Genomic DNA, 15,141 nt, shown 5'->3' on the forward strand with positions numbered 1-15,141 from the left:
CATAATGCCCTTCATAGTCGAAACACGAATCAGAACCTTCTCTCCAACCATATCGGAACCATCACAAACTCTCCGGTCTGCATAACTCTTCTGTCTGGACGAAACTATACAGAGTCTATCCTGAATCACTTTAAACTTTTCCAAAGCATTCTGAACCAAGTTTGTGCCCAATAATCTAGCCTCACCTGGCTCGAACCAACCCACCGGGTCTCTGGTGCTCATAATTAACCTGCTCACAGTTGAGGCACTGAGCTACAAACCCGACTAGGCTCCGAAAGATCCAATCTCACAAACTGGCTGGCTAAGGCCTGAACATTCATCGCCATAGGCCTCTCTAATGCTGGTAGGTAAGCCAAACTTCCCAAACTCTCTGCCCGGCGACTCAAAGCGTCGACCACTACATTGGCCTTGCCCGGATGATAGAGGATAGTGATGTCATAATCCTTCCGCAACTCTAACCAAACCCTCTAGCAAATTTAGATCCTTTTGCCTGAACGGGTGCTGCAAGCTCCGGTGATTAGTATAAATCTCACAAGGCACACCGTACAAATAATGACGCCAGATCTTTAAGGTGTGAGCAATAGCAGCTAACTCAAGATCGTGAACAGGATAATTCTTCTTATATACCTTCAACTGTCTGGACGCATAGGCAATCGCCCTACCGTCCTACATTAATACCGCTCCAAGGCCAATCCTCGAGGCACCACAATAAACAGTATAAGACCCCAAACATGCAGGAAATATCAAAACTGGGGTTGTAGTCAAAGCTGTCTTGAGCTTCTGAAAGCTTGTCCCGCACTCTTCTGTCCATTGGAACGGAGCACCCGTCTGGGTCAGTCTGGTCATAGGGGCTGCAATAGATGAAAACCCCTCCATAAAACGGTGATAGTAACCCGCCAAGCCAAGGAAACTGCAGATCTCTATAGCTGAGGATGGTCTGGGCCAACTCTGCACTGCTTCTACCTTCTTCGGATCCGCCCGAATACCCTCACTCGATACCACGTGGCCTAAGAATGCCACAGAATACAACCAGAACTCACATTTTGAAAACTTTGCATATAATTTCTTTTCTCTCAAAGTCTGAAGCACTGCCCTCAGGTGCTGCTCATGATCTTCCCGACTCTGGGAATATATCAGAATGTCATCAATGAGTACAATGACAAAAGAGTCAAGATATGGCCGAAATACACTGTGCATCAATGCATAAAAGATGTTGGGGCATTGGTCAGCCCAAAGGACATAACAAGAAACTCACAATGATCATACAGAGTCCTGAAAGTAGTCTTCGGGATATCTGGCTCCCGAACCTTCAACTGATGGTAACCTGAGCGCAAGTCAATCTTAGAAAACACCCGTGCACCCTGAAGCTGGTCAAACAGATCACCAATACGAGGCAAAGGATAACAGTTCTTCACTGTAGCCTTGGTCAACTGGCGATAATCAATACACATACGCATGGAACTATCCTTTTTCTTCACAAACAAAACAGGAGCACCCCAAGGTGATACACTGGGTCGAATAAAACCCTTATCAAGCAATTCCTGTAACTGATCCTTCAACTTAACTGAAGGTGTCACCTCATCCTTAGTCCATTACCTTAGGACATGACCCAAACTTCAACATCTGACATTCGTCATAGGACCCGAGTTCCACATCATCACACTGCATTACTCTTATTTCAACACACTGCCACTTTTAATAGCGCTTAAATACTTCGAAATTGTTTTCTCCGGGATGTTACATTCTCCCCCACTTAGGGTCATTCATCCTCAACTACACAACGTAGCTTATCTCTTTCTTCGCACATCTTAATGTCTCAAAATTTTTCTAACTCCCAAATTTTTTTTTTCCAGAAATTTTGGCAGAGCCTCCCTTGTAATTGGGCCTATCCACCTGCCATAGTAACACCAAAACAACTCCTAACAACATATCCACAACCCAATGAAACACCACAATGTATATATCAATAACACTAATATCTGCATTACAAGCATCGCATTATCATAATGATATCTGGGGAACATATCATATGTATGCCCATAACCACGTCTCTGGCCATAATAGTTGTTCATAAATCACAATATTGCCAATTAACCTTATATTAACAAACATCTCATTTCAGACCTCCACTTTACTCACAACGAGGCATGGAGACCTCATAATTACTTACCCGAATTAACGAGTCACATTTATTTCCACCTAGGCACCCATCTCATAGGCTAAAGCTCAACGTTTACAACACATAAATGACTGAATATGAACAGAAAATATACACAAATTGTCAAATAAGACTAACAGGCATGACTCCCATTTAAAATATAGTACAAAATTTTTAATTTCATAAAAGAAGAATTTTAAACACATAAACTTTTCACCACCAGGACCTCGTCCTTATATAACATCCACCGCAGCTTGTAGCCCGGTTTAAAATCATCATATAAAAATGAGAGGACCTCGTCCTCAACTCTGAATCACAAGTACTTGCATATTGTGCCAACTGAAAATTTTCATTTCCTTTCTTTCTTCTTTTAAATAATTTCCGTCAAACAAAATCACAACACATAGTGAACCCTTATACCGATAGGGCATTTAATTTACAATTGAATATAGTTATCGTAAAATCACATCAAAACCCACTGTAGTAAGTAATAGAAAGTCACTTTTAGCCTCATAGCTATTCATAGTGACCAACATATAATGATAGAAATAGTTATCTCCATATAATAGCTCAACATGTGTATTCACATAAGTAGATTTCTGGATTACAAAGCTCACTCATGAGTGGAGCATATTAAGAGGACTCACCTAAATTTTCCAGAACCAAAACAAATTAAGGAAAAATACCTTTTTTTATAACAATCGGAATTGTATCTGTAATGACACCATCTGGTGTAGTGGCCTCAGCCACACCATAGCAATTATATCAATGGGTCGGGCCTCCACCTCTCAGGCGACATCTACCCGCCCGCCCTCCATCTCTAACTTGTAGTGTATGTAGATTAGTAACTATAATGGAGTGTGTGGACCGAGTGTTCTGATGAGATAGATTTCTCCCAAGTCGGGGACAATTTCTCATGATGTTTCTAGTATCACCACATTCATAACAACCCATCTGCAGTTCGACTGCTCATACTGAGTCTGTGCCGGATAACTAGAATAACCATTTAAGGAATCCCATGCTAGTGGTGCATTAAAAGATGATTGTCCCATGAGAGTGTCCTGATTAACTGGAGCACTACGAGTATTCTGAAATTATTTTCATTTCCCTGCTGATACTGAAATGTAGAATTATTATGGACATAGGAATATCGAAAGTCCCAACATCATCCCATACAAATCTCAGCTCTTACTTGAATACAAGTTTCAGAGAACTTTTGAGTACCACATAAATACATCTCAGGCCAAATCTGATATGACACATGACCCACAATTTGATCGTTGTTAGTGGACTCCCTTCACTTGGTGCAAAGCCATAAGATACATCCTGATACTCCACAATACTAACCTTTATCGCTCGTATGTCACCATCATAAGACACCTCAAGCCATTCGTTTGGCACATGTCCTTCTTAGGACAGTTAAACTCACTTCCTCCAGCATCTCGGTTGCTAGTTGTACCCTTCGCTAAATAGACATCTCATACGAACCGCATAGTCTCTATTACCACCAACTATCTTCAGATCTACATCCACCTCGTGACTTTACCATTACTACGACGATTATGCAATTAAGTAAACCTTCCTAAGACCGTACTTATCAAACATATGTCAGAGCCTATTGCACCCCCATGTGCACAATTGAATGATCTCTCAATACTTCTGCATTATCGACATGGATGACACGCGGTAACAATGGTTGAGCAAATTCTTGGCTCCCTTATAATCCTTCTGTAGCATCACGAACCGTCGGCGCATAATTGATACCGAGTGCGCAATTTCAATACACGAGTGGATGCAAAAATAACATATGATATAGGCTCCAAACTGAATAAATGACGCACGATAAGGAATGAAATGAAGTGGAATTTTCCTAACGGTTACATAGTGTCACGACCCCAACCCCGGTCGTGATGGCGCCCAACACAGTGCTAGGCAAGCCCGACCAACTCAACATTCTCAATCCCTCATTTAGAGTTCATTACCAATTAACAGGATTTAAATACCAAATTAACATGATTATAAATCTGCAACAGTAGATAAAATGTGCAGAAATCAAGAAATATCACTACAAATCCCACCGATCTGGTGTCACGAGTCAAGAGCCTCTAATACAAGTTTGAGGAACAGCCTAAACAAAAGATAGTCTAAAATGCTGAAAGTAAAGAGGATAGAGGGAGAAATTGGGTCTGCGAACGCCATGCAGCTACCTCGATGACTCCGGTAAGATCTGAATAGCAGCAATAGCTCAATCTACGCCTCCGGAATACCAGTATCTGCACACATGGTGCAGGGAGTAAAGTGAGTACTCCGACTCAGTGAGTAATAGCAATAAATAATGACTGACNGAGTAAAGAGGATAGAGGGAGAAATCGGGTCTGCGAATGCCATGCAGCTACCTCGATAACTCCGAAATAATCTGAACAGCAACAGAAAGCTCAAGCTATGCCTCCGGGATACCTGTATCTGCACACATGGTGCAGGGAGTAAAGTGAGAACTCCGACTCAGTGAGTAATAGCAATAAATAATGACTGACAGAAAGAAATCTCGTAAAAAGCACTAAGCAGTTCTATATCAAAGCAATAAGAACATTTAAACAACAACTAAATGAAGAAGTTGGGTAAAATACTTTAAGCCAGTACTCAACTCATTTATTCCTTACGATAACCGAAATCATAATTATACCGCTGCGGCGTGCAGCCCGATCCATATAGTATACTGCTGCGGCGTGCAGCCCGATCCATATATATATATATATATATATATATATATATATATATATATATATATACTACTGCGGCATGCAACCCGATCCAATAGTAATACTCGACTGCGCTCACTGGGGGTGTGCCGACTCCAGAGGAGCTCCTACAGCCCAAGCGCTATACTACTGCGGCGTGCAGTCCGATCCATATAAATATACTGCTGCGGCGTGCAGCCCGATCCAATAATATACTGCTGCGGCGTGCAGCCCGATCCACATATATATACTGCTGCGGCGTGCAACCCGATCCAATAATATACTGCTGTGGCGTGCATCCCGATCCGATAATATATCAAATACCCTCACTATGTGGTTCTCAACCCCTCTCAGTCAATCTAAACTTAGCCTCTCGGGCATACTAAGATAAGATAGGGATTCCAGCCCACCAATTATTCTCATATTTGATTTATCAATTCCTAAAGCCGGTTCATATTATATTAGCAGTTAAGAACATGACTGAGGGTATGATTTTTATCAAGTAAAGTGAGTTCAACCAGTACAAATACCCCTAAGGGTTCTACAGGTCGGCACAAGGCCCCAAACATGGCAACTAGCCCAGACTACAGTGATATTAATTAAGTCTCAGTCAAAAATACAGTAGAATCATCAATCGGGATGGACCAAGTCCGAATCCCCAGTAGTAACGGACCCCACGCTCATCATGCAGCGTGTGTCTCACCTCAACATAGCACTACATTGTGCAAATTCGGGGTTTCAAACCCTCAGGACATCATTTATAACCATTACTCACCTCAAGCCGGCCAAAATCCTAGCTCGCTATGCCCTTGCCTCGCAAATATACCTCCTCGCACGTCGAATCTGGCCAAAACCACAACGAACATGTTACAATAGTCTAAGGGAATATAACCCAATCGAAAAGACTCGAAAAACATCGAAATTCACGAAATTGACAAAACCCGAGCCCCGGGCCCACTTCTCAAAAAATCAAAAAATTAACATCACCGGATTCCTTATCTCTCCACGAGTCTATACACATCAAAATTACCAAAATCGGAGTCCATTTGACCCCTCAAATTCCACTTTGAAATACCAAATTCCCAAGCCCTAGCTTTACCCTCTTTTGATGATTTTCCACAAATTTCCGTGTTAAATCTACCATTAAATCATGTATTTAGGCCAAGGAACTCACCTCCAAGCACACCTAGTCGAAATCCCCTTCAATTTCCGTCCAAGAGCTCTCAAGGTCGATCAAAAATGGTCGAAAATGACTTAACCTTGCGGATCAAAATGTTTTAAAACCCTTCTGCCCAGGTCCCTTTTTCCTCTATGTGATCGCAGCTCCAGGCTTGTGAGCGCAATGCACAAAAATTCCAGCTCCAAAATTTAACACTATGCGATCGCAGCCCTAGGATTGCGATCGCAATGCACAAGATTCTTAAGTTATGCGATCGCACACCTACACCTGCGATCGCATTGAACTATTTTCTACTAAATTCCCAGATCAACTTCACACTATGCGATCGCACACCTACACCTACGATCGCATTGAACAATCAAACACCCCCTCAAAAATCCTCTTATGCGATCGCAGAGCCCTCATGCGATCGCTGAGAACAAAAGTCTGCAACACTGAACCTGCAATTTCTGAAACATCCTAAGTCCCAAAAACCTTCCGTTAGCCGTCCGAAATCACCCCGAGGCCCCCGGGACCTCAACCAAAAGTGCCAACCATCTTAAAACATCATTCAAACTTGCTCCAATCATCAAAACACCACAAATAACACCAAAACCCTCAAATTACATCGGATTCAATCCTAAGTTCTTCTAAAACTTCCGAATTACGCATTTGATCAAAAACCCGACCAAAACTCCTTCGAATGACCTGAAATTTTGCACACACATCCAAAATCACCTAACGAAGCTACAGCAACTCTCGGAATTTCATTCCGACCCTCGGATCAAAATCTCACCTATCAACCGGAATTCGCCAAAATACTAACTTCGCCAATTCAAGCCTAATTCTACACCGGACCTCCAAAATCAATTCCGATCACACTCCTAAGTCACAAATCATCTCCCGAAGCTAACTGAATCACCGGAAATCACATCCGAGCCCTCTAACTCATAGGTCAACACCCGTTTGACTTTTTCCAAAACAAGCCTTCCTTAAAGAGACTAAGTGTCTCATTTCCGTCCAAAACCAATCCAAATCGACCCATTAACTCAAGACTCTTATAATACAACATAATGAAGTAGAAAATGGGGAAACGGGGCGGTAACTCACGTGATGACGGGCCGGGTCGTCACATCCTCTTCAACTAAAACAAATGCTCATCCTCGAGCGGGTCAAGAAACATACCTGAAGCCTCAAACAGGTGAGGATATCTGCTCCGCATCTCCCGCTCGGTCTCCCAAGTAGCCTCCTCCACGGGCCGAACTCCCCACTGCACTTTTCCCGAAGCTATATCCTTTGATCTCAACTTTCGAACCTGACGACACAAAATAGCCACTGGCTCCACATCATAGGTCAAATCATCATGCAATTGAACAATGCTGAAATCCAATACATGAGACGGGTCCCCAACATATTTCCGGAGCATAGATACATGAAATACCGGATGCACGCTCGACAAGCTGGGTGGCAGGGCAAGCTCATAAGCCACCTCCCCAATCCTCCTAAGTACCTCAAAAGGTCCAATGAACCGCGGACTCAGCTTCCCTTTCTTTCCAAACCGCATGACACCCTTCATGGGCGATACCTTCAGTAAGACCTTCTCACCAACCATAAAAGACACATCTTGAACCTTCCGGCCCGCATAACTCTTCTGACGCAACTGTGCTGTACGAAGCCTCTCATGAATCAGCTTCACCTTCTCTAAGGCATTCGGAACCATCTCTGTCCCCAATAACCTAGCCTCGCCGGGCTCGAACCATCCAACAGGAGATCTACACCGCCTCCCATACAACGCCTCATACGGAGCCATTTGAATGCTCGACTGATAACTGTTGTTGTAGGCAAACTCGGCAAGCGACGAAAACTCATCCCAAGAGCCCCCAAAATCAATAACACAGGCACGCAACATGTCCTCCAATATCTGAATAGTACGCTCGGACTGCCCGTCTGTTTGAGGATGAAATGTTGTGCTCAACTCTACCTGCTACCCAACTCTCGCTGAAATGTCCTCCAGAACTGAGAAGTGAACTGAGTACCCCTATCTGAGATAATAGACACTGGAACCCCATGCAATCGGACAATCTCCCGGATAAAGATCCCTGCCAGCCGCTCCGAAGAATAGGTAGTACATACTGGATTGAAGTGCGCGGACTTGGTCAGCCGATCCACAATTACCCAAATCGAATCGAACTTCTTCAGAGTCCGAGGGAGGCCACTCACAAAATCCATAGTAATCCTCTCCTATTTCCACTCTGGAATAATCATCCGCTGAAGTACACCGCCGGGCCTCTGATGCTCGTACTTTACCTGCTGACAGTTGAGACACCGAGCCACAAACCCTACAATATCCTTCTTCATCCTTCTCCACCAATAGTGCTGCCTCAATTCCTTATACATCTTCGCGGCACCCGGATGGATGGAATACCGCGAGCTGTGGGCCTCCTCCAATATCAACTCCTGAAGCCCATCCACATTGGGCATACAAATCCGGCCCTGCATCCTCAACACGCCATCATCATCAATGGTCACATCCCTGGCATCATCATGCTGAACCCTGTCCTTAAGGACAAGCAAATGCAGATCATCATACTGGCGCTCTCTGATGCGGTCATACGAGGAAGACCGAGAAACCACACAAGCCAACACCCGACTAGGCTCCGAAATATCTAATCTCACCATCCGATTGGCCAAAGCCTGGACATCAACTGCAAAGGGCCTCTCCCCAACTGGAATGTACGCCAAACTCCCCATGCTAACCGCCTTTCGGCTCAAAGCATCGGCCACTACATTGGCCTTCCCCGGGTGGTACAGAATGATAATATCATAATCCTTGAGTAACTCTAGCCACCTCCGCTTCCTCAAATTAAGATCCTTTTGCTTGAATAGATGCTGAAGACTGCAATGATCAGTGAATACCTCACAAGATACACCATATAAGTAGTGCCTCCAAATCTTCAAAGCATGAACTATAGCAGCCAACTCCAAATCATGTACATGGTAGTTCTTCTCGTGGGGCTTCAACTGATGAGAAGCATATGCAGTAACTCTACCCTCCTGCATCAATACACATCAGATCCCAACTCTCGAAGCATCACAATATACAGTATAAGAACCTGAAGCTGATGGCAAAACCAACACTGGAGCCGTGGTCAAAGCTGTCTTGAGCTTCTGAAAGCTTCCTCGCACTCGTCCGACCACACAAATGGAGCACCCGTCTGAGTCAACTTGGTCAAGGGAGATGCAATAAAGGAAAATCCCTGCACAAACCGGCGATAATAACCTGCCAACCCAAGGAAACTACGAATCTCTATGGCTGAGGTCGGTCTAGGCCAACTCTGAATTGCCTCTATCTTCTTCGGGTCGACCTGAATACCCTCGCTGGACACCACGTGCCCCAAGAAAGCTACTGAGCTGAGCCAAAACTCGCATTTGGAGAACTTTGCATAAAGCTTCTCCTCCCTCAATCTCTGTATACAACCCGCAAATGTTGTGCGTGCTCCTCCTGGCTACGCGAGTACACCAGAATATCATCAATAAAAATAATCACGAACGAATCCAGATACGGCCGGGATACACTGTTCATCAAGTGCATGAATGCTGCTGGGGCATTGGTCAACCTAAAGGACATAACAAGAAACTCATAGTGGCCATATCTAGTTCTGAAAGCAGTCTTCATAATATCCGAATCCCTGATCTTCAACTGGTGATATCCTGAACGGAGATCAATCTTGGAGAATACCCTCGTCCCCTGAAGCTGGTCAAATAAATCATCAATACGAGGCAGGGGGTACTTGTTCTTCACTGTTACTTTGTTCAATTGCCTGTAGGCAATGCACATTCTCATGGTGCCATCCTTCTTCTTCACAAATAGAACTGGTGCACCCTACGGTGACACACTAGGCCGAATGAACCCCTTATCTAGGAGTTCCTGAAGCTGATCCTTCAATTCTTTCAACTCCGCTGGTGCCATATGATACGGAGGAATGGAAATGGGCTGAGTGCCCGGCACCAGGTCAATACCAAAATCAATGTCCTGTCCGGTGGCATGCCCGGCAGGTCTGCAGGAAAGACATCGGGAAACTCCCTCACAATTGGGACAGAGTCAATGCTAGGAGTCTCGGCTCCAACATCCCTCACAAATGCCAAATATGAAAGACAACCCTTCCCAACCATATGCTGGGCCTTTAGGAATGAGATCACCCTATTAGGAACATAGTCAGCCACGCCACGCCACTCGATCCTCGGAACACCCGGTATAACCAGAGTGACTGTCTTAGCATGACAGTCCAGAATAGCATGACATGGAGATAAGCAGTCCATGCCCAAAATAACATCAAAATCCACGATACTCAATAGCAATAAATCAACTCGGGTCTCCAGACCCCCAATAGTCACCAAACATGACCGATATACATGGTCTACAACAATAGTATCACCCACCGGGGTAGATACATGAACAGGCAAAGCAAGACACCCTCGGGTCGAACCAGAATGATGAGCAAAATATGAAGACACATAGGAATAGGTGGAACCGGGATCAAATAAGACTGAGGCATCTCTGTGGCAGACTGAAATAGTACCTGTGATAACAACATCCGAAGCAATAGCATCCGTCCTGCCCTAAAGAGCACAAAAGCGAGCCTGACCACCGCCCGATCGACCTGCGCCTCTGGGACGACCCCTGGCTGCCTGAAACTCACCCCTAGCTGGCGAGGCAGGTGCTGAAGAAACTGGACCAGAAGATGAGGGCTAACCCCTGTGCTGAGATGAGCTAGCAGCACGACGAGGGCACTCCCTCCGCATATGCCCGAACTCTCCACACTCATAGCAACTCCCGGGTGCTGGGAACTGGGACTGAAGGGAACCCCTCACGCCAGAGTGACTAGCTGATGCACTCGACCTGGAAGAACCCTGAGAAGACGGAGCACGAGATGAACTCTTTGCTGGGAGAGCACTGAGAGATGGCTGACTCTGCTGAGAACCCTGATAACTACGACCTGATGATCCCCCTCGGTGCTCGGGTCGAGCTGACTAAGCGGGCCTGAAAGAACGGCCCCGACCCTACTGGAACTGGCCCCTCGAAGGAGCGCCACTGTAACTACCAGAACCTCGAGGCCTCATGGCCTCCCTCTCATCTCGATCCTGCCGGCGAACCGACTCAATCTCTCGAGCTATATCAACCACCTCCTCGAATGTGGCACCGAGCACTCGCTCCCTAGTCATAAGAACACGAAGAGGATAAGTGAGATGACCAAAAAATCTCTAGATACGCTCACGATCCGTCGGAACCAACCAAACTGCATGCCGAGACAACTCAGAAAATATCATCTCATACTGGGACACTGTCATATCTCCCTGCCGTAGCCCCTCAAACTGTCTGCGCAGCTCCTCCCTGCGAGACTGCGGTACATACTTCTCCAAGAAGAGAGTGGAGAACTCCTGCCAAGTCAAAGGTGTTGCACCAGCCGGCCTACGCCGCTCATACGCCTCCCACCAAGTGAAGGCAGCTCCAGTAAACTGAAAAGTAGTAAAAGCCACACCGCTGGACTCAAGGATCCCTAATGTACGGAGCATCCGCTGACATCTGTCGAGAAAACCCTGGGCATCCTCGCCCTCAGCTCTACTAAATGTCGGAGGCTGGAGTCTACCAAACCTCTCGAGGCGACGCTGCTCGTCCTCGGGCATAACTGGAACCCTGAACTCCTGTACCGGTACCACTGGCTGAGCTGGAGGTGCCTCTGGAGTCTGTAGTCCCTGTAATCCCTGCTCAGGTGTGCGAGCAGCGGGGGTCTGATTGCCTCTCCCGGCCTGTGAAGTAGTTGCTGCTGCTGTGGTGGCTGAAACCACCTGAGCCAGGCCCGTGCACACTGTCAAGATCTGCGCTAATGTCTCCTGAAGGCCAGGAATCACTATGGGCACAACCGGTGCCTGAGCTGGTACTGCTGGAGCCTAATCCGGAACTGGGACAGCTGGTGGATCAATAGATGCTGCCCTCGCTGCTCTACCTCGGCCACGACCACGACCGCATCCACGGCCTCTGGTGGTCTCAGTAGGTGGAACTGGTGGTCGTCCGTCATGTCCGGTAGCTCGATTCCTCACCATCTATGAGAGAATAGAATAAAGAGAAGTTTAGTATTCGGATCAACAAGTTCGCACGACAAGAATTTCAAGAATATGGAACTTTCCTAAAGGTTCTGCAGCCTCTCGAGGAGAAATACAGGCGTCCCCGTACCGCTCTGTGAGACTCTACTAAACCGACTCATGACTTGTGAGACCTAGTAACCTAGGCTCTGATACCAACTTGTCACGACCCCAACCCCGATCGTGATGGCGCCCAACACAATGCTAGGCAAGCCCGACCAACTCAACATTCTCAATCCCTCATTTAGAGTTCATTACCAATTAACAGGATTTAAATACCAAATTAACATGATTATAAATCTGCAATAGTAGATAAAATGTGCGGAAATCAAGAAATATCACTACAAATTCCACCGATCTGGTGTCACGAGTCAAGAGCCTCTAATACAAGTCTGAGGAACATCCTAAACAAAAGATAGTCTAAAATGTTGAAAGTAAAGAGGATAAAGGGAGAAATCGGGTCTGCGAATGCCATGCAGCTACCTCGATGACTCCGGTGAGATCTGAATAGCAGCAATAGCTCAATCTATGCCTTCGGAATACCTGTATCTGCACACATGGTGCAGGGAGTAATGTGAGTACTCCGACTCAGTGAGTAATAGAAATAAATATTGATTGACGGAAAGAAATCTCGTAAAAAGCACTTGGCAGTTCTATATCAAAGCAGTAAGAACATTTAAACAACAACTAAATGAAGAAGTCGAGTAAAATCCTTTAAGCCAGTACTCAACTCATTTATTCCTCATGATAACCTAAATCATAATTATACCGCTGCAGCGTGCATCCCGATCCATATAGTATACTGCTGCGGCGTGCAGCCCGATCCATATATATATATACTGCTGCAGCCTGCAGCCCGATCCAATAGTAATAGTCGACTGCGCTCACTGGGGGTGTGCAGACTCCGGAGGGGCTCCTACAGCCCAAGCGCTATACTACTGCGGCGTGCAGTCCGATCCATATAACTATACTGTTGCGGCGTGCAGCCCGATCCAATAATATACTGCTGCGGCGTGCAGCCCGATCCAATAATATACTGCTGCGGCGTGCAGCCCGATCCACATATATATACTGTTGCGGCGTGCAGCCCGATCCAATAACATACTGCTGCGACGTGCATCCCAATCCGTTAATATATCAAATACCCTCACTATGTTGTTCTCAACCCCTCTCAGTCAATCTAAACTTAGCCTCTCGGGCATACTAAGATAAGATAGGGATTCCAGCCCACAAATTATTCTCATATTTGATTTATCAATTTCTAAAGCCGGATCATATTATATTAGCAGTCAAGAACATGACTGAGGGTATGATTTTTATCAAGTAAAGTGAGGTCAACCAGTACAAATACCCCTAAGGGTTCTACAGGTCGGCACAAGGCCCCAAACATGGCAACTAGCCCAGACTACAGTGATATTAATTAAGTCTCAGTCAAAAATATAGTAGAATCATCAATCGGGATGGACCAAGTCCGAATCCCCAGCAGTAACGGACCCCACGCTCATCATGCAGCGTGTGTCTCACCTGAACATAGCACTACGTTGTGCAAATCTGGGGTTTCAAACCCTCAGAACATCATTTATAACCATTACTCACCTTAAGCCGGCCAAAATCCTATCTCGCTATGCCCTTGCCTTGCAAATCAACCTCCTCACACGTCGAATCTGGCCAAAACCACAACGAATACGTTACAATAGGCTAAGGGAATATAACCCAATCGAAAAGACTCGAAAAACATCAAAATTCACGAAATCAGAAAATCAGAAAATTAACATCACCGAATTCCTTATCTCACCACGAGTCTATACATATCAAAATTACCAAAATCGGAGTCCATTTGACCCCTCAAATTCCACTTTGAAATACCAAATTCCCAAGCCCTAGCTTTACCCTCTTTTGATGATTTTCCACAAATTTCCATGTTAATTCTACCATTAAATCATGTATTTAGGCTAAGGAACTCACCTCCAAGCACACCTAGTCGAAATCCCCTTCAATTTCCGTCCAAGAGCTCTCAAGGTCGATCAAAAATGGTGGAAAATGACTTAACCTCGCGGAACAAAATGTTTTAAAACCCTTCTGCCCAGGTCCCTTTTTCCTCTATGCGATCGCAGCCCTAGGCTTGCGATCGCAATGCACAAGATTCTTAAGCTGTGCGATCGCACACCTACACCTGCGATCGCATTGAACTATTTTCTACTAAATTCCCAGATCAACTTCACACTATGCGATCGCACACCTACACCTGTGATCGCATTGAACAATCAAACACCCCCTCAAAAATCCTCTTATGCGATCGCAGAGCCCTCCTGCGATCGCTGAGAACAAAAGTCTGCAACACTGAACCTGCAATTTCTCCAACATCCTAAGTCCCAAAAACCTTCCGTTAGCCATCCGAAATCACCCCGAGGCCCCCGGGACCTCAACCAAAAGTGCCAACCCATCTTAAAACATCATTAAAACTTGATCCAATCATCAAAACACCACGAATAACACCAAAACCCTCAAATTACATCGGATTCAATCCTAAGTTCTTCTAAAACTTTGGAATTACGCATTTGATCAAAACCTGACCAAAACTCCTTCGAATGACCTGAAATTTTGCACACACATCCAAAATCACCTAACGAAGCTACAGCAACTCTCGGAATTTCATTCCGACCCTCGGATTAAAATCTCACCTATCAACCGGAATTCGCCAAAATACTAACTTCGCCAATTCAAGCCTAATTCTACACCGGACCTCCAAAATCAATTCCGATCACACTTCTAAGTCACAAATCATCCCCCGAAGCTAACCGAATCACTGAAAATCACATCCGAGCCCTCCAACTCGTAGGTCAACACCCGATTGACTTTTTCCAAAATAAGCCTTCCTTAAAGAGACTAAGTGTCTCATTTCCGTCCCAAACCAATCCAAATCGACCCATTCACTCAAGACTCTT

Source organism: Nicotiana attenuata, unplaced genomic scaffold, assembly GCF_001879085.1.
Source record: "Nicotiana attenuata strain UT unplaced genomic scaffold, NIATTr2, whole genome shotgun sequence".
Taxonomy (NCBI): Eukaryota; Viridiplantae; Streptophyta; class Magnoliopsida; order Solanales; family Solanaceae; genus Nicotiana; species Nicotiana attenuata.